Here is a 22,097-nt window from a genome sequence, read left to right as displayed (position 1 = left end):
TCAGTTATATCTGACATAATGTTAAATGTTCAGTATTCTAATATTCTGACCAATATTCAAACCGGAGAGCTAAGAGCTCTAATGTTAGTTAGAACTGTATGTAATAGAAATAAGATTATAACTATCAAAGAACATAAACTGCATGTAAAAGAAACAAGATAAGTATAACTATCAAAGAACATACACAGCAAATTTTAAAGAGTGGATTTAACTCCCTCAGAGTTAAAATTAACACTTGCCCAGAGTATATATGGGAATCACCAGTAAAGTGTTAAATTAACACTTTTGAAAGAGTTAGCATTATTAACACTCTGACAGTGTTAACCAAAAACTCTTAAGGTGTAAAATATTAACACCAGAATTGATGATGAGAACACCAAAGTTGGTGTTCAAAGTTAACACTGATGGATTAACTGTTCAACACTGCCCCAGTGTTCAGGTGAAAATATTAAAAAATAAACCCACAAAACAATAAATGTTTACATTTATTTATTTTATTGAAACATTGTAATTTTTTTCCCTGCACCAAAATGTCTTCACTTTCAATGTTTCAATTCAAAGCAATTCAAAATAAAAACAAATAAATAAATTCTAAATCTAAAATTCAATGTAAAGAGCATGGCCTTACAACAATTAAACATCATAATGTCAAAGCAAATCAGTGCAAAGACACAAAAAACATTCTTATTTGGTCCATATGTACTCTTAATGTCATAAGATTTATAATGCTGACATTTATCAGGTTAAACAACAGCATTCCATTCATTACCATAAATGCAGAATACATGTTAAGGCTCACTAATCAATGTCTGTGATGGTGTTTGGACCTCCTTGGAGAGAATAGTCTTTTTCTTTCTTCTAGACTTCTTTTTTTTCAGCACGACAAGATGCGTTTCTCAGCAGTTTTCAGCCAAGCAAGATATCCACTCCTATTTGCAGCATCAAACACCTTCCCCTGTAAAATTGAAAAACAACAATAATAATAATTATTAAAAAAAGAAAAAAAAAAACAGGATATTTTCAAATCCATTTATCAAACGTTATTTTTTGAAAAATCTACAGAAGAAATACATGGGACCACTCTGACACTTTTGCATCTTTTTTAAAAGCTTGATATTGATTGGCATATACTGAGATTATAAGGACAAGCAGGTCCCAAAAAAAAAAAAAAAAAAAAAAAAAAAAAAAAAAAACATACAGCATTAGAACACAAGTGTGAGTAAATTATGACTTAAAGGGTTAGTTCATCCAAAAATTAAAACTACCCCATGATTTACTTACCCTCAAGGCATCCAATGTGTATATGACTTTTTTCTTTGAGATTAATCCAGACAGAGTTATATTAAAAATGTCCTAGCTCTTTCAAGTTTTATAATTGCAGTCGGTGGGTGTTTCTGTTCAACAGTCCAAAAGAAGTGAAATAAAGTGCATTCTTCCATAATAAAATGTTTCTCTAGCTTGCACTAAAGGTTGTACGTGAAAGCCCTTCTGGGCGGATGACGTAGGACGTCGGCGAAGCGCATGCATGGTGAGAAGTGATGAACACTGAAGAGCGGAGGAGAGAGGATTTGTAAAGAGAAGTGTCGGAGGATTTCAATGAAAGCCAAGAGGAGACTGGTTTTCCAATGGTCTTGTAAACAAGCGTTGGTTCTTTCGTGACTAGCATTTTCTCACTGGAGCTAACGCTACACCAAAGTCCTACGTCATCCGCCCGGAACACACTAAAGTTAGCACAGGAAAGTGTTTATAATGTTTTAAATATGGATATTTTTCTTACAAAAACGCATTGATTCGCTACACCAGGCCTTTATTCACCACCCCTAGCCGTGTGAGGCACTGTTTATTACTACCTCAATACCACGACTGATGTGCCCTTCAGGAAGGCACTGAACCCCCAACTGCTGCAGCGTAAATGATGCCCACTGCTCCGGGTGTGTGTTCACGGTGTGTGTGTGCACTTTGGATGGGTTAAATGCAGACCACGAATGCTGAGTATGGGGACACCATACTTGGCTGTATGTCATGTCACGTCATTAGGGATGGATGCATTTTATTGTACTTCTTTTGGACTGTTGAACAGAAAAGTCCCACCCACTGCCATTATAAATCTCGGAAGTGCAAGGATCATTTTTAATAAAACTCAGATTGGATTAATCTGATAGAAGAAAGTCAAATACACCTAGGTTGCCTTAAGGGTAAATAAATCACGGGATAATTTTAATTTTTGGGTGAACTAACCCTTTCACTTGAATTTTTGGGTGAACTATCCCTTTAAGGAAAGCATTTAATTCACTGTAAATGTATTTTGTAAAAAGAAAGTCAGTCTTACTAGAAAATGGGTCTTCTAACGACAGAGACAGTCACAATTCCAAGTGCATACTGATCTCTCTGCGTTGAGGTTGGACAACTCCTATTAAAATGAATACACATAAATGGGACAGCACATAAATAAATGACAGTCCAAATGTATATATATTAAAACAAACTTACGGTTGACATTTTTTTAGAAAGAGATCAGACTCTTTATTATTATTATTATAAAAAATAAACATGACAAACATGATAATCTTAAAATATGCAATTGTGGCTTACTCATATATTGGTGGCTTCATACTCTTCAAGCACATCATCTCCTTTTGATTTTTCTGTTAAGCCAGCATGAACCATCTGTAACAAATAGTTTATTTAAAATTGTAATTCCAAACGCATACAACTCCCTTTTGCTAAATACAAAACAATGCTTAAAAATAATAACATAATAAAGTGTCTAAACAAAGTAGTTAACTGCAACTCATGTGCCATACTCCAAGACTTGTGAGGACACAAAATCACTTTGAATGATGAAGAATGTAACTCACTCAGTATAGAAAGTTTGAGTTTACTGAAGAGTGTTATTTTCAAATTAATTCAAGGAAAACAGCACTCAAATCCAATATAAGGACACAACATCATGAAAACTCATTTCATGAAATGAAATCACAAAAATTGTTCATGAGACAAACAAGAACAATTTACTTATATTGCCATTTATATTTGAGCAGTTTTACAGTGGTTAGACATTATGACGTTGCAAAATAAATAAGTTACTGTATTATAAATGAGGTAAGTTAAGTTAACGTTAAAAAACACTTCTGGCCTTTCCCTTCAAATTCAGATTTCATCTGTGAAAATGTTACGGATCGTTTTGGCACGCACAGCATATAACTATCGTCATAAAGTGATATTATTTTATAAAATACACATCGTAAAATAAATAAAACACTTACTTTTGGTGTTTTCTTTGTTAAAACCAACTTCCCCATCTGCTCCAGAGCATCGCGAGTGAAATAAAATATCTTTGAGAAAAAGTTTAGGAGTGTAACTTACAGCAGACAGATATCACTATAAATAATATGACGTTATAAAACACATTTTAAATGAGGTAAGATTTAAAACGGTTAACTTACTTCTGGTGTTTCCGCACTTCAGAGCAATTCAAATCTGTGAGAAACCGTTAACGTTAGGCTTGTTCAGGTGTGCAGCAATTAAATATCGTCATATAGTAATATTATCTTATAAAATAAGTAAATGAGGCTGTTACTGTCGGTGTTTTCCTTGTTAAAACCAACTTCCCTGTCTACTTCGCATCGTTGGTGAAATGAAATATCTCTCTAAGAAAAGATTTAGGAGTGTACAGCACATAATTATTACCTTAAATCAATGTGATGTTATAAAATACATATTTTAAATGAGATAAAACACTTACTTTCGGATTTTCCCTTTTTGAAAAAAATCCCTCGTCTGTTCCGCATCGCGAGTGAAAGGAAATGTCTCTGAGAAACGTTTAGGCGCATACAGCACATAAATATCGTTATAAAACGATATGATATTACAAAACATATTTTGCAAGTAAGACTAAACACTTTATTTCGCTGTTTTAATTCCATATGCACTTCGCATCTCGAGCAAAGAAAATGGCGTCTTTGAAAAATATTTCAGATGGGTTATGCGCGCACACGAGAAAATGTCCCGGATGTTATTAATAACACTCAACAGTGTTAATATGGGTTACTTTCCGTGTTAACACCGCAAGAGGGTGCCGTTTACACTAGCTAGTGTTAATCGTTTGAAATTCAACACCACAACTTTAACGCTTTACTCTAAAAGTCCTTAACACTGGGATTTCAACACTGGAGATTTTACTGTGTAGGCTATCAAACATAGGCTATCAAACAGAGCAGAGTTATAATGTACATAAACATGTCATACATATTTACTTCTGCAGGAGTAGCAAACACACCACTCCCCACATGCGTACAAACATACACACATGTGCCTTAATCATCTTCAAGTGACTTATTGTCACAGTTTACACACTGACAGAGGTTTGTACATGGCAGCTCATGCAGTTTACATGTGCATCTACCCTTAACATTAAATTACTTTGGACAACTTAACTAGTTAAGTATAAAAGAAATGCCGGTGACGGCAACCAAGCTAACAATTGTTAAATGACAGGTCCGGTTCAGTTAGCCATCAATAACACTTTGTATAATTTATAATATCAATATGGTAGTAAGTTGTACTGCCATTTAAACGTTAAACTTAACTTATATTTGCTATAGTTATAACAAATGTTTGGTAATGTAAATATACTTACATTTGAAAGCATATTGCCCCGATAACGTTCCGACTCCGCTAACGTCCGACATGTTTGAATTTTTTGAACAAGATAGCAAAGCTGCGCGCATAGGATTGTGGGTGATTTGAGAGCGCGAAGGCTACACATATGCATCCTTTCCTGTATATGGGATATTTTTCGAATGAAGGACTCAGTTCTTGGTTGAAATTCCGAGGATCCTTGAAACTGGAACAGTCCTTCGACAGATGTCGATGACGTAGCATCCTCCAAATTCTGGCTTCCAAGGATCCTTCCTTAACATTGAGAAACACCTACATTAATTGACAAACTAGAACACAATCGACAGGAACTGATATAGGGCAGATAATGAAAGGGAAGACACGTGAGCACAATGAAGTAATTAACAAATAATAAGAACAGGAACAACCAAATATGGACACAGGGAGAAACCACAATCAACAGTCCACAGGGGTGTGACAAAGAGATGTTTATAAAGTTTGAAATATGTATATTTTTCTTACACAAATACATGGCTTCGCTTCAGATGGCCTTTATTAACCCCCTGGAGCTGTGTAGAGTATGTTTATGATGGATTGATGTACTTTTTTGGGCTTCAAAATCTTGAACCCCATTCACTGCCATTATAAAGCTTGGAAGAGCCAGGACATTTTTTTTTAATTATTATTATTAATGATTTTCAAATAATGCAAACACTAACAATCAAAACAATCAGACAAACACACAAACAAACAAACAAACAAACAACAACAACAAAAACAAGCACTGAGAATTAAATAACACATCCCTGAAAATATTTATCTCTACCATCTTAATTCAAACAAAAACATTACAGGAAAGGAAGAGCAAAAGCTCTCTTAAAATAAAAGTTCAGAGTTTTTTTAAAAAAGAGTGGAGGGGTTCCCAAAGTCTCCAGAATTTGTCTGACTTGTGATTGAGATCATAAGTTAATTTCTCCAGAGGAAGAAAGGCAGACAGCTGGGATATTCATATAGAAACACTTGGAACCTGGGGCATAGACCACTTCAGTAGAATACATTTTTAAGCTAAAAATATGAGGATTGTAAACAAAGGCTTAGAATCAGAGTCAAAAAGATCTTTAGGAGTGTCATTCAACAAATAAAGTGAAGGTGATGAAATAAAACGCTTCCCTGTTATCTCCTGGGTTGCAGAATGAACCCCTTTCCAGAATGATTGAATGTGATCACAGGACCAGAATACATGGAAAAAATTTGGAAAAACACTGTTACAAATATTGCTCCAATCTGCTGAATTAAATGATACTCCTAGGTCCCGTTCACATAGTGGTTTCAAAGAATCATAAACTGAAGGGTCAGAATACACCAATAAAGCATAAAATTTGGAGATAATCCCTTTATAAGATTTAACTGAAATTATGGTATTTTCCAATTCTGATAAATTTAAAGAAAATTTGTACTGCCTTAAAAGAGACTATATGAAATGCAGAATTTGAAGAAATCTTCAGAGAAAATGTTAAACTCTGCTCCGATTTGTTCAAATGACTTCAAAGATTCAGAAATGAACAGACTTGAAAAGTCAGACAAACCCTTAAAACTCCACTCCAACAGACAAATACTCCTAATGGGAAAATCAGGATTCAAAGCAAGAGGGGAACAAATAGAGATAATCTGAGGAATGTTCAAATGTTTTTTCACATCATTCCAAACCATTAGTGTATTATAAACAATTACATTATCAGAGAGTGAGTTAATCTGGTCTATATTATTAATAAACTAGAGGGATTCTAGTCTTCTAGGATAGCAAAATAAAGATTCAAAGTCAATTCACAGAGCATCCTACCTGTTCATAACCCAGCTTGTTATCGTTTTGAGTTGGGCAGCCCAGTAATAAAGCTGAAAATTGGGCAGCGAAAGACCCCCTAGATCCTTTGGTTTACAAAGTTTAGATAGACCAACTCTCTGTTGCTTATTATTCCAGATATAACGAGATATGTGAGAATTCAAAGATTTAAAGAAAAATGTATATAAATAGCATGGTAGGTTTTGAAACAGATAATTTAACAGGGGAAGAATATTCATTTTAATAACATTAATTCTCCCTAGAAGGTAAGTTGGCAAGGAGGTCTACTTTTCCAAATCTTTCTTAATTTTTTCAATTAAAGGAAAATCATTTGTCTCAAACAAATTGTCCAGGTCAGAAGTAAGAAAAATACCCAAATATTTAACACCCCTATCTGAAACCTGGAAAGGAGATTATATAGGAAGATTGCAGGTGTGATTTAAAGGCATAGAAACAGATTTTCCTAAATTAACTTTATAACCTGACACAGTACTGAATGAAGCTAAGGAGCTCAGAACTGCTGAAATAGACATCTGTAGGTTCTCCAAATACAAGAGAACATCATCTGCAAACAAAGAGATGACATGTTTTTTTCCCATTGACTATGATCCTGGTTACACTGGGGTTAGTCCTGATAGATTCTGCCAAAGGTTCAATAAATAATGTGATCACAGGACCAGAATACATGAAAAAATGTACCCTTATATGTCTTGCATTTAAAACAAAGATTTGAACAACCTGGGAACATTTTATGAAGACAAACAGGTATAAAATAAATTCTATGAAAAAAATTGAAATTTTGTTCATGTAAAGAAATTGAAGTACGTTTTGGAAAAACACTGTTACAAATATTGGTCTAATCTGCTGAATTAAATGATACTCCTAGGTCCCGTTCCCATAGTGGTTTCAAAGAATCATAAACTGAAGAGTCAGAATACACCAATAAAGCATAAAATTTGGAGATAATCCCTTTATATGATTTAACTGAAATCATGGTATTTTCCAATTCTGATAAATTTAAACGAAATTTGTACTGCCTTAAAAGAGACTCTATGAAATGCCAAATTTGAAGGTATTTGAAGAAATCTTCAGAGAAAATGTTAAACTCTGCTCTGATTTGCAGGTTCAATAAATAATGTAAACAATAACGGTGATAGGGGACACCCCTGTCTGCAACCTCTACGTACTGGAAGCCCCTCGGACATCAAACCATTCGTATTGACAGTGGCGATAGAATCTGCACAGATATTGCACAGATACTATTATTGCACAGATACTATTTAAACTGAACTGAACTGAAAAAAGGACCATTCTACGCGATCGAAAGCCTTTTCGGCATCAAAAGATAAAATCATCGCTGTTTTGTTTTGAGTGTTAAAATAATGTATAATGTTAAGGGCACGGCGTACATTATCCGAACTGCACCTAGATTTCACAAAGCCTGCCTGATCAGAATTTATAACTTTGGGAAGAATCGTTTCCAGTCTGCGGGCCAGTACTTTTGCAACAATCTTATAGTCCACAAGGAGACTGATGGGTTTATAAAATGAACAGTCCAGTGGAGTTTTATCTTTTTTTAAGGGCAAACTAATTGAAGGAGGGGGGAATTTCACCTTTCCAAATGTCATTAATAGCAGGTTTAAGAATTGGATGGATTTTTTTGAAAAAATCCAATGGGAAACCGTCTAGACCGGGACATTTCCCATTTGGCATGGACTGAATTGCCGTCCAAACTTCCTCCACTGTAAATAGAGCATTTAGGCTAGAACGATCTTCTTCTGTGCACGACGGTAGTGAGATGTTTTTCAAATAGGCAGCGATACCAGAGTCCTTTGCTTTTGATTCTGAGCTATAGAGAGATATATAAAAATCCTTGAAAGTACTATTTATAGTCAAAGGGTCGTTTAAAATGACACCACTTGCATTCTGTATCATATTAATTGAACGATTATTATTTTGATTCTTTAGTTGGTGAGCAAGCAAACAGCTGGATTTATTGCCAAATTCGTAATATTTTTGTTTAGTGAAGAGCAAAAGCTTCTGAATATGGCAAGTATGGTCCATACTTAATTTGGTCCTTGCATTCACCAACGCTTTTAGATTTGAAACCGTGGGGGATTGCTTATGTATTTGTTCTAACCTGGTGACTTCCTTTTCAAGAATTTTCCTTTTACAGTCTCTGGCTCTTTTAAGATGGGAAGTATAAGAAATAAGATGTCCACGTAAAGTTGCTTTGGCTGCATCCCAAATCATTGCCAAAGACACTGGGGAATCTCTGTTATCGAGCCAGAATTGAGATAAACTGTCTGAAACAAAAGAAGAAAAAAGAGTCACTTTTTATAAGAGATATATTGAACCTCCAATTTAAAGTTTTAGGAATACTGAAAGCAGGATCAGTTTGCAAATGTACTGCTGCATGATCTGATAAAACAATAGAGTCAATTCCACAAGACTGAACCGCATGCAAAAGTTGTTTAGGGAGGAAAGAATAGTCGAGCCTAGAATATGAATTATGGGGATGTGAATAAAATGTATAATCTCTCGCTTTAGGATTTAATTGGCACCATACATCTATCAAACCAGTATCTGAGCATAAATTATTAAGTAAATTAGATGATTTGGGGTTCGATACATTTGCAGATGATGATTTGTCTAAAGAAGCATTCATTATACAATTGAAGTCTCCAGCCAGAAAACCTAAGCCTTTACAGTAATAATTAAACAATAGAATCATCTGAGAAATTAAGTTGGGAGAGTCGAAATTTGGCGCATAAACATTAAGAATTGTTACATGATGTTCAAAAATTAAGCCTGCGATCAAATAAATCTCCCTTCAGGATCTGATTCTTTATGTTCTAAGATAAAAGGTAGATTCTTATTTATAAGAATGGCATCACCTCTTTTGTTCTATGAGTAGGAGGAAGAGTAAACTTGACCTACCTACAGTAGGTAGACATCCAAAATGGGTAATACCGCCGCCGCAGGGCCACGGCGTTAACTGCAAATCAGTCGCGTGTTAAAATCATTCGCGAAACTACCGCCAGGTGGCGCAAAGGGACGGATTGCGAACTGAATGTAATTGTAAAATGAAAGGAAGACGTAAAACAACAATAACATTATAATATACATTATAACATCCTTAAACGCCATTAAAAAAATAGGATAGTCTTAGACTACAGTCTACTCATCAAAAATTTAAAGAAAGGCCTTTACACAAAGGCTCTTATGCATGCTATTGTTTTTAAACAGTCATTATATATATAAATATATATATATATATATATATATATATATATATATATATATATATATATAATATATATGGATTAAAATTTTTCATTTCGGTTCAGTCTTGGTTAAAAAAATAATAATAATAATAATCTTCAGGTTCCATTTGCAGAGCGAAATGAGAACGGTCCAGCATTTACAAATAATTCTTATTAACTCTGTTATAATTCTTGATTTTTCAAACTGCTAACACTTTGCATTTTTTAATTATGCCTTTACTGTGTGACCAATAATTGTGAATTGTGACTTTGATCGCGCTGGTGCCTCACGCGCACATATTCATTGGAAACAGCAGTCATTCACCGAGCCATGCGGCACGAGCAGCGGGCCACTTTGGCATATTTTTGCTAATTATGATTTTTTCCCATCGATACTGAAACACGTGTGAAATCCAAAGCCTATTTTACCTAATAAATAAGAGTTTAGCTTCAAATGGGCAACATGTTTGGATTTGTCCCGAATGAGAGAGATAAGACCAACCTTACATTATGTAGGCTATAGCTTTAAATTATTTTAATTATTATTTTTGTTGTTGTTTATAAGCCTATATTATTATATGGCCTGCTGCAATTATATTTATCCATTAGAATTATATATTTGTAATTCTTGTTCTGTTCTGATAAATTTTTTACATTTAAAGGATTTGTTGTAAAGTGAAGGGAACTAAAAATATCCTGTTGGTACATTAGCCTACAGCATTATTAGGCCTGCCGTTATTATTTCTGAATGTAATAAAATGCAACTCTCACAAATGTAATTAATTGTTTTAGCGTGTTTTCTTGTATGTTTTTATCCAGCTTTATTTTTCCATTGCATCTAAAAATTACTTTGTGCATCACATTCAAAATATTCACAAAACAAATATAACTTCAGATCCCCCTTTCGCGTTGCTCAGCTGTGGACGATTTCAAAATGTTTGATATAAAGGTTGCTGTCACATTTTATACAGGAATTGTTCATTTAAAAAAAAATAAAAATAAAAAATTATATTGTTAGTTTTATGCTAACATGCAATCAAATCGTTCGGATACTATATAAGATACAAGTACATTTAGGCTATTTAACATGCACTGTGACATTTTACCGTTTCAACTAATAAACTCCTTGAGATTTTAAAGTCAGTTTAATAGTATTGAAATTCAAGTTGAATCTAGTATAAAAAAGGTTTTAATTGCTTAAATTATTTCTATGAATTAATAAGTTATCATGACTTTTTCATCATAGCATTTTTTACGAGCTGTATTCGTTTTCTGAAACCAAGCACCCCAACTTTTTTTCTTTTTTAAATCTATGAATCGCTCGCATATCTCCTACAACCTACAAATAAGGGCTAATAGAGGTTCTTTCTTTAATTATTTATTTATAATGTTTATTCTTGAAGAAAATAAGTATTTATTATTTAATAAAATAAGGGACGATCCAAATATTTGTAATGTACAATAATATAGGCCTATATCTGCCTGCAGTTAAAAAGTTATATTTGTTTTGACTCATCCATTTTTGTAGGCTACAATTAGCCTATTCTAAAAATAAAAATAAAAATAAAAATAAATAATGTCATAAAAAATGCCATCGGTCTGAATAAATTTTAACATTATAGAATTGGGGTAGTAATTTAGGAGGTGAAAATACAGTGAAATTACAAATGGCATGGGATTTTGAAGCATGACAACTGAAGGTCTATGAAACATTTTCCTTCAGGCAGACTGAATGTTTTCCTGTATTGCTAAATGTTGGGTTAGTTTGCGCGAGTCCCGCACGCTGTGAAGCGGGAGCAGCTTACGGAGGATTCCGCTTGGTCTTAAAGCCTTCTGCAAACGCCTACGTTCACAAATAACAATGATTTTGGCAAAAATAATGATTAATTATCAATTGATAATTTGTTATTATTTTGGTCTAGTGAAAATAATAATATGGGCTGTGGGAAAATAACGAATAAAAAGAGTAAGGCTGCTGTGAGTACAGGCATGTTTCAACCCAGTAACATGACAACACAGCGTTCCTCACAGCCAACAAACAGACCGAATTCAGTTCAGCTGGAGGGGGCTGGGGGGCAGGGCCGTTGCTAGTGGGGTGAAAGGTGGTGACGATTATAGGGGCCCACAGCTGATTTGGGGGCCCCCGGCGATCTCAACCGTCTGGACGCTCAGGAAAGTTGACAGGCCACTGCTGCGCGTCGTCACGAAAGCTTATCATTTTCACGTGTTTTAAAAACTTGCCAATTTAAACATTCAAAAGAGTTTAAACCATCCAAACACAATACGCGGAAAAGCTGAACTGAGTAGCTGGTTTCTCGCGCGCTGTGTCCGGTGCGCACGCGGAGAGCCGCGTCTCACAGACAGCAACACTGAACCAAGCTCTCCATTGTGAAGTTCTCCTCGAACTTCCTCCTGCACCTGAACGAACAAATACAAATCGCAGTTTAAACAAACAGAAAAGGATGTGAAAGAGCCCAAATTCAGCACCGCGGTGTTCTGGTGTTCAGGGCTCACGCAGAGAGAGGCTTCTCAAAACGCTTGAACACCGAATTTGCCTCTTTTTGCTCTTGTACTGACAAATACATACAGCATATGTCAAAATATCCATCTTGGAAAGTATGTTCGAAAGAACTGTTGGTTATGTCTTAAGTGAAAGTAAACGGTTGAAAAAAAAAAAATCGGATGTGTTTTATATTGGTCTTAAAGTGACCGCGCCTAATTTACCGCCAAAAATTTAGCTACTAGCTGCTGTAATGTTAATCCAAGAAAATGAAAGAAAGAAAATTAATCACTGCTCTCGACAGAATCACTTTGTAGTTTTAACAAGAATTAATGCACAGTCAAACCAACAATTATTCAGACACCAGATATAATTTTTTATTTATTTTTTTTAACTAGTAGGTGCAGGACACTATAATTTATGAAAGTGAGTATAGCAAAATAAAGCGAACTTTGACATATACCCAAAAATTCTTCATACAGTGAACTAGTGAAACTGATTAAAAAAAATATTCAGACACTTTGACCTGACCATGTTTTGTTTGTTTTTTCCTGAATTGCTAATACAACCTTTTCACACCACAGACTGAACAAAATTAAGCATTGCTTGGTAATTAGTCAACAAAGTATTGATAGATGTGTAAATATTGTCATACTAACAGCTGTCTGAAGTTTTGGTTGATTGTAGTCCATTACATACATTTATATCAAAGTTATCTAACATTATCAAGATGAATTTGTTATTAGACAGTTTAACTTTGAGTTCTTGTCATATTTTATTACCATTTTCTAAACTATAGCAAATAAACTGTAATAATGTGAGAAATGTTGTAGGTGTCTGAATAAATTTTGGTTTGATTGTATATTTATTTTTTACAGTGAAGACTTAAGTAGTGCTACTTTACATTTAATTATTCGGTTTCTGTACCTGGACACAAACTTGAATAAACTAAAACATTGTGTAAATAACACAAATAAATAGAACAAACATACAAATTAAACAATTTCAAACAGGGCCCACTGTTACAACCTGCACCAGGGCCCCACAGACCCCAGCTACGGCCCTGCTGGGGGGTAGTTCTGTATAACTTGTGGGGGTCGAGATAAAGGTGTGAATCTCTTGCTCTTTCATATGGACAGTCTTATGAGGGTTTCAAACTTGCAGAACAGGATTTAGGACAACTTTAAAGAAAGGTTTGATCCACTTCAAATGTTGACTACTGTATAGCGCAATAAAGTGTATTAGTTAGGTATTATAACTTAATTTCAGAGGAGGTTGCCTTAACTTAAAAAAAAAAAAAAAAAAAACTGTTGCATTAGGGCTGGGCGATAGGTCTATGGCCTAAAAAAATCCCCGATTTTTTTCACACAAAAAAATTCGATTTACAATTTAAATAGATTTTTTTTGCCTCCCTACTTAAAATCAATATTCAAATGACAAAGAAATTGTTCAAAACAAGTTTTAATATAACAATATATTATTTTTTAATACTAGCCCATCATGCATCTAACCATCCACTCTGCGTTAAGAGCTGTTCAGGTTAAAACTGGCAACTCCACAGTGAGTCAGTGTCATGGACGGAGGACAGACCAAGTGTAGGCCTAAATCAATTTTCTAGTCTATATTTTCATCTCGTTATTTTCATCTCGCTGGTTTAGGTTATGTATTTATTTTTATTTCTTATATCAATTATTTGTAAATATAGCAGACACTGTCTAACCGTGTCTACACCGGACGGCCTTTGTTCATATAGGGCGAAACATCTCTCTCACTCGGCAGTACAGTAGGCCTATGTGAGCGGAGTGGAGCAGCAACAATTTCCCTCCACGCTCCTAGCATTTAATAATCACTAAGCTCCGCGGTTCATTGATAACAAAAACACCTCCCCCCCCACACCCCGTCTAAAAATTAAAAATTATATTCACAAAAAATCATAAAAAAAAAAAATAAAAAAAAAAAAAAAAAAAAAAAAAAAAATAAAATTACAGGGTTTTTAAAGGGGATTAGGCTATTGTGTGCAAACTTTTTGTCCTACCAAACGCCAAACTAATAAAATTGTCAGCATTAAAAGGTAGGCTATAATTGCTGCTTTCTGCTGCGCAAATTTTGTTTGTAATGAAAATAACGATTTTTTAACATTTCGTCAGTTTATTTATATACAGATCGATGCATTTGTTACAGATTTCTGCTAATTCAAAATCAGATACAGATGAAGTAGCCTACTGTAAGATTACATTTGTTTGAATGCATTATTGCGACAGCGATTACATGTGAATGTGCTGTATCTGTTTAAATCATGCTTTAACTCGAAAATAATCAGTAAAAGGAAGACAAATAACTAGCCTTTAACATCCCGCTCGACTATTGCCGTCATTATAATCTTCTGATCGGAGAGATTATGTGTATAAAGCTATAGCTAAATATGTTTATCATGTGAATTCTTGCTAAATATGCAGTTATATTACGGGCTGTTGGCATGACTTGTACTCGTGATGGAGCGGTGCTGGAGCGAGTGAAAACCACGACGCTCCTGACTTTAAAAAAATCCGCTCCTTGCTCCAGTGAGAATCACTCCGCTCCGCTCATACTCCGATCGGCAGCGTGTCTCAAACGCGCGGGGGAGGCTTGAGCCCAATCATTCTAGAAACATAAAATATTTATTTTATTTCAATTTTCGTTTTTGTGTTTCAGAGGAAAAATCAGTGTTAAGGCATCTCTCCATTACAGACCGTTCTGAAAGAGGAATTTATGCAAATGCATATAAAATTCTTTAAAAACTTTAACAGAGATGTCTAGATGGTATTTAATAGGTCTGCTTCCCACGTAAGATTTTTCTATAGTCGTTCATTTGTCATTATTCAACTAATCGCATGTTTATATTAAATTTACAACTATAATCCAGCCTTAATATATTCCACGCTCAAGAATATGCATTAAGTTTGTCACAAAGCACAGGCAGAAGTAGCATAATAATTATGAAAAAAAGGAGACATTTTAATTATTTATTAATAAACAAATGTTTTCTTGTCGGCTGCAAGATGAAATTCACAGTGCTGACTCTCTCCACATGGACGCGCTTTTAAAGAGAAATACAACCTTCAAAGATTACATAATGCTTTCGTTTTGAATTGATTCGTTTAAAAGACATTTCAAGCTTTCTGTAGATATATTTCTCATGTATGTGAGACACCCAGATTTTCTGTTATTTCATTATTAGGAAAAAAATCACGTGATCGAGAGGGCGCCTACCTGTCATGCATGCGCATTAATAATTTTTGCACAAACACTTGAATATGAATAATAACTTAACATTTTGCATAAGCATTACAAAGTAAATAATTTTTTACATGAAATTATCCAAAATAAAACCAAACAAGATTTGTAATGAAGATAAAATATGTAGACAAATAAGAATAAATGCTGCCCGTGCACTGATATTTTACGGAATATTATACATTTTATATTATGCATTTAAATGCGGCTGCAATTTATTTATTTATTTTATTTATTTATTTTTACTTTACTTAAATTATATGAAAGCAAGCAAAGAAGACTCCATTTAAAATCACTGAAGTTGTCAATTAATGAAGCTCTTTTTTTTAAATCGTGTGTACTTTGTTGATAAGTGAGGACGTTGTATTAATCCATCCATTCTTTAGAGCTGCAATGATTAAGTTAAATCGTGCAGGTTTAATTTATTCGTTTCTTGTTTTAATTAGGCCTAAATAATGGGAGCGAAATTATACAGTGCCTTACGTTTTACTAAAATAAAGAAAATAATTTATAAAACACGCAAGCCTAGCTCACAATAGGCTACCACTTTTAATGCTCCGATGCAAAGTAAACCACATTTTCTTTTTAATAATATAACACATAATTCATATTATATAAATAATACTGCACACTATTTAAATGTGTCTAATCTAAAATATGGTGTAGAGAAAATATAAGCACAGGCTCATAGGCTTGAAATTTATCCTGCTTGAATTCGTTCTAAGAAACGCACATATCTTCATAAGGACTAAACTTTCATCTGTGAATATTAAATATTTTTTCTTTCATTTTCCCCGACTGCAGTCAAATATAACACATCAGTGAGGCAAAGCTGACGTCTATTTGCGAAAATGTGCTTTGATGCGCTTGTTCGAAAACTTGTGATTAAAGCGCCACTCAGCGGTCAAAAGCTGCAAATGCACTTTGCAGACACCGCGGCGGCGGTAGAAACGACGTTTTGGATGTCCACCTACTGTAGTCTCTCCCAAGCTTCACATGTTCAGTATCAGATAGTTTTGTTTCCTGAAGCAGTACTATGTCGCGTTTTGTTTTTTCAAATGAGTTAGATTTTTTTTCCTTTTTATTACATGGCCAATTCCTTGGACTTTCCAAGTAACGAGTTTAAGTGAACCAACCATGAACAACACAACAGAACATAAGTATATGATAAGAAAAGAAAAAAAAAAACAAGGGAAGAGATAATAAAAAAGACAGATTTTTTGGCAAAATAAGACGGCAAAGGGTTGACCTGATTGAACAAACACATGAAACATCGTAAACCAGATTACAGCGCTTACCCACCCCTATTCTGTTCCCAAACGACCGAATAAAACCACCCCTAATGAAGTCACAGAGCATAATAGATATAAACTAGTCCTAACTCAACAGAGAGACCACAATAACAGCTCAGTAGCTAGAGACATCAACCAAACCTTGGGTTAAATAATAAACTTAATTGTGAATCCCCTTGAGAGAGAGGGAAAAAAAAAAGGGGGGGGTGGGTATAATAATAATTTATATATACTGGGAGCTGTATTTAGAGCTAATCAAGCCTGTTCAGGTCAGAATAAAACCGTAATCTAGAGCCATTGTAGAGGATGTCTCGTTTCTTTAAAGCTGCCTTGAGTACCGCTTCTTTCTGAGAGTATTGGAGAAACCGCGCTAGGACACTTCTCGGAAGCTTGTTCGCAACCGGGTTAGGAGCCAAAGCTCAATGAGCACGTTCAACCTCCAGAAGAGGAAAGTCAGCAGATAGGCCGACTAAAGTGGGAATGGAAGCTTGGAGAAAGTCCGTGAGTGGGGTAGAACCCTCTGCTTTCTCCGGGAGACTGACAATTTTTTGATTTTTCCGGCGGCCGCAGTTCTCCAGATCATCAACTTTCAGCTGTAACATATCCACTGTCTTTTACATAGCAGAAAGCTGAGCGTCATGGTTGTTGTAACTGTCCTCGGTCAGGACATCTTTTAATATAACTCAGATTGTATTCGTCTGTAAGAAGAAACTCATTTACACCTAGGATGGCTTGAGGGTGAGTAATGGGGGAGTTTTCATTTTTGGGTGAGCTATGCCTTTATCTATGAATTATAAACAGTTGTATTTAGTTAGTTAGTTAGTTATTATTATTATTATTATTATTATTATTATTATTATTATTATTCAAGTTCTATCATAACAAAAGATTTAAGTATACAGAAATGTAATTAAAAAAACTGAAAATAAATTATAGAGAAAACAAAATATTACACAATAAATATTTTGAAGTACAGTGCACTTAAAAATACTTGTACTTTGGAATAATTATTTACTTTTAAAAAAAATATTGTGTTAGTTGACTTAAATATTTTGATGTAATCAGTCTCCACAACTTACTGGATTTTACAGTACATAGAAGTCATATACACCGATCCCTCAGATATTTAAATCATGTTCAGGGGGAATTATAAACTAACACCCATTGGTCAGATGTGTGTCTGGGAAAATATGCCACATCTATCTCTTCAACAGAAAGCAACTGGAAAGTTTGCAAATGGAGTATGGAAACAACAGCCTTCATACTCATTTCCAGCACTCTGAAGGTCAAGGCAAAAGCTGAAACAGAAAGAAAAAGGCAGAATGAAAAGTAAATGTTTTGATGTATTGTTTTATGTATGTATGAGGGAGCTCAGATGAGAGCAGGGCAGAAAAATCAATAGCAGAATAAAACTGATTTAGTGCGTGTCATAAAACATAAGTAAGTGTTCAGAGATGGAGTAAAGCAAAGCCTCAATTTAATCTACACAAAAGCTGAACTGTACTGATGAACTGATACAAGAGCGAGAGGTACAATAAAATCTATAGACAGACACATAATTGTCATATTAAGACTTTCTCTGTGTGCTGTCATGAATTGCTAGTGCTCATTCATCATCTGGCTAATGGCCAGATCACAATCAAATCATAATTTAAATGTGCTCAATATTGTCAAAGAGATATTTGGCAAGAATTTCCTTCTTTTTTTTTTTATCAGTGCTCCACTGCATAAATCAGTTTTTGTTTTGTGATGCAAATGCAGCAGAACCACTCATTTACACAGATCGACAGTGGGACACATCAGACTGTTCTCGCCCACAAGCTCTTAGCACTGCTATTTGCCCATACACACTTGTGTTTTCTGCTATCACATTCTTCATGCAGTTTGATATTGCAGAAATGCTTCTGCTGCTGCCTGAAATGGAAATAGGTTGTCTATTGCCTGTCTATGGAGAAGGCCAAATCAGAACTTTTGGGATCCAAAATATATTGATCAAAAAATAATACATTGATCTTTTTTTTTCTTTTTTTTTATGTGATCATTACATTATATATTGTGTATCACCATGTCAGCATGAATCTTCTAATCTGCATTTTTTATAAATGATCTATTCTGCAGGGCATAAAAGTAGAATGTATCCACCTTATTTCTGAATAACAATTTAGCAACTTCATAACGGATCATAATTTCTGTTCCTGTTCCAGTCTCCATAGAAACCATGTTAATTAAACTGAAACTTTTGTGTAAACTATGCTGTTTTTGCCTGCAAAAGTAACAGCAATAAACTTTATTCCTGGAATTCCTGTAAAGCACTCGTTTTGAGCACCAGCAAATCTGTCTGTGTCCGGCACTGTATCCCTTGCATTCTATGCCAAAGACTGACAACAGAAATCAAGCATGGCTTGCAGTGCTTATATTAAAATACAATGTGTGAAATTAAAGCTGCAAGCAGCGATGAAAGGGCCCTCACACCCGGGCTCACCACCACCCGGTGGCCATAGGAGATCAGCGAACGTTGGACCATATGCGTTTAAAATGGTAAATATTTGTGCCACATTGCCTGCTGCCAACAGGTGGCCCTATGATCATAACTGAATATCGGCATGTAAATGTCTTCAGACCAGGACTTTTACCAAACATGCAAAGTTTCGGGCAGATCAGACATTGCATGTTTAAGTTAGTGTAAAAGAAGTAATTTCCTGTTGCCAGCAGGTGGCATTAAGACTATAAATAAATATTGGCCTAAAGATGAGTTCAGGCCAGGACTCTTATAAAACGTGTGAAGTTTGGGGCAGATTGGGCATTGTACGCAAGAGTTACAATAACTTCCTGTTTCATAGTAATAATAGCATCCTTTAGAACAAAGTAAGTTTTGCTAGCATGTTTGAGAATATTTCTAGCATGATTAGCACACAATGGCATATTTTACGGTGTTGCTAATAGTGCATAAAAGTATTAAAACATGTCACTTCCTGTTGTCAGTAGATGGCACTATAACTATAACCAAATATGAGCATGTAGATATCTTCAGGCCAAGACTCTAATCAAACTTGTGAAGCTTGAGGCAGATTGGACATAGTATGCACGAGTTACAGTAATGTTCTACTTCACTGCATTAATAGCAGCATGCTTTAACACTGAGCTAAGTGTTGCTAGCATGTTTAAGCATGCTTCTAGAATGTTGCCAGCCTATTTAACACATGTTGATGTTTTTTATTATTTTGCAAGGAGTCCATAAGAGTGTTAAACATGCCACTTTCTGTTGCCAGTAGGTGGCGCTATGACTATAACCCGAATAAGGGCATGTTGATGTGTTCCGGACAGGACTCTTGTCAAACGTTTGAAGTTTGGGGCAGATTGATCATTGCTTGCCTGAGTTACAGCAATTTCCTTTTTTTACGGCATTAGTAGCATGCTTTAGCACTTAGCTAAGTGCTACTAGCATGTATAAGTATGTTTCTAGAATTTTGCCAGCCTATTTAACACATGTTGATGCTTTTTATTATGTTCCTAGGAGTCCATTACAGTGTTAACCATGTCACTTCCTGTTACAAGCAGGTGGCGCTATGTCTATAACTGAATTTGGGAATGGGTGTTTTTGTTCAGGGCATAACACCTATCAAACGTATGAAGTTTGGGGCAGATCGGACATTGCTTGCCTGAGTTACAACAACTTCCTGTTTCATAGGATTAATAGCATCCTTTAGCACTTAGTTAATGTTGTTAGCATGTTTGAGAATATTTCTAGCATGTTTAGCACACAATGGCATACTTTTTTGTTTGCTAATAGTGCATATCAGTGAAAAACATGTCACTTCCTGTTGCCAGTAGGTGGCGCTATAGCTATAACCAAATATGAACATGTAGATGCCTTCAGGCCAGGACTCTAATCAAACTTGTGAAGTTTGAGGCAGATTGGACAATATATGCTTGAGTTACAGTAATGTTCTATTTCACTGCATAAATAGCATGCTTTAACACTGAGCTAAGTGTTGCTAGCATGTTTTAGCATGCTTCTAGAATTTTGCCAGCCTATTTAACACCATGTTGATGCTTTTTATTATTTTGCAAGGAGTCCATAAGAGGTAAAAAAAATCCCACGGCGCACCACTAAGCACTGAAACAGGCTATAACAAAATTGCACAAACATGCATTGCTTTAAATTGTATATTAAATATTAAAAGTAGTACTTCGCATTTAATGTCAAAACTTGAGCTTAAGTCAGGTATGAACACAAGGTCATACAGTCATGGCCAAAAATATCGGCAACCTCTCGGTAAATATATGATCAAAGAAGGCTGTGAAAATTAATCTGCATTGTTAATCCTTTTTGATATTTTTATTTAAAAAAAAAAAAAAAAAATCACAAAATCTAACCTTTCATTGGATAATAAAGAATTTAAAATGGGGGAAAATATCATTATATGAAATTAATGTTTTTTTCTCAAATACATGTTGGACACAATTCGTTATTGGCACCCCTAGAAATTCTTATGAGTAGAATATCTCAAAAGTATATTCCCATTCATATTTACAATTTTGAGCACTCCAGGGTGATTATGAACATGAAATTATACATCCAAGGCTTCCTGTTTCACAGAAATATAAAAATGAGGAAAAACAAAGCCCAAATTCCCTTAATCATCCATCACAATGAGAATAACCAAAAAAAGTATATTTCTGATGTGCAGCAAAAGATAATTGAGCTTCACAAATTAGTGAAGTGGCTTTAAGAAAAGAGCTAGAGCAGTGAAAATTCCCATTTCCACCATCAGGGCAATAATTAAGAATTTCCAATCAACAGAAAATGTTATATATCTGTGTGGAAGAGGATGTGTCTCTATATCGTCCTAATGCACAGTGAGAAAGAGAGTTTGAGTGGCTAAAGACTCTCCAAGGACCACAGCTGGAGAATTGCAGAAAAAAAGTTGAGTCTCGAGGTCAGAAAACCTTAAAAAAAAAATTGTCAAACAGCACCTACATCACCAGCATATTCAGTTATCAGACATGACTGGAACTTCAAATGGGACTGGGTTCTATGGTCAGATAAAACAAAAAAAATGAGCTTTTTAGCAGCAAACACTCAAGATGGGTTTGGTGAACACAGGCATAAAAAGTACCCCATGTGTACAATGAAATATACTGCTGTATATATACTGACTGTTGGCCTATATTTCTGCTGGAGGTCCTGCGACATCTTGTTTAGACACATGGCATCATGGATTCTATCAAATACCAACAGATAACCAAAATCACTAAGTGACTGACTCCTTATAATGGGCCATATTTGATCCTCCCAACCGCAT

General features: G+C 34.9%; 1 long non-coding RNA gene across 1 annotated transcript; it reads right to left on the bottom strand.

Moving 5' to 3' along the window:
- Positions 1-350: 350 nt before the first annotated feature.
- On the bottom strand, positions 351-3,582 carry LOC109096942. The gene is made up of 5 exons (XR_006159790.1): positions 3,447-3,582; positions 3,267-3,335; positions 2,593-2,667; positions 2,330-2,410; positions 351-955 (listed from the first exon to the last, which is right to left on the bottom strand). It is a non-coding gene; the product is annotated as an uncharacterized LOC109096942 (long non-coding RNA).
- Positions 3,583-22,097: the final 18,515 nt, after the last annotated feature.

Source organism: Cyprinus carpio, unplaced genomic scaffold, assembly GCF_018340385.1.
Source record: "Cyprinus carpio isolate SPL01 unplaced genomic scaffold, ASM1834038v1 S000006745, whole genome shotgun sequence".
Taxonomy (NCBI): domain Eukaryota; kingdom Metazoa; phylum Chordata; class Actinopteri; order Cypriniformes; family Cyprinidae; genus Cyprinus; species Cyprinus carpio.
The sequence above is the reverse complement of the archived record's forward strand: the minus strand, read 5'-3'. Positions and strand labels throughout refer to the sequence as shown.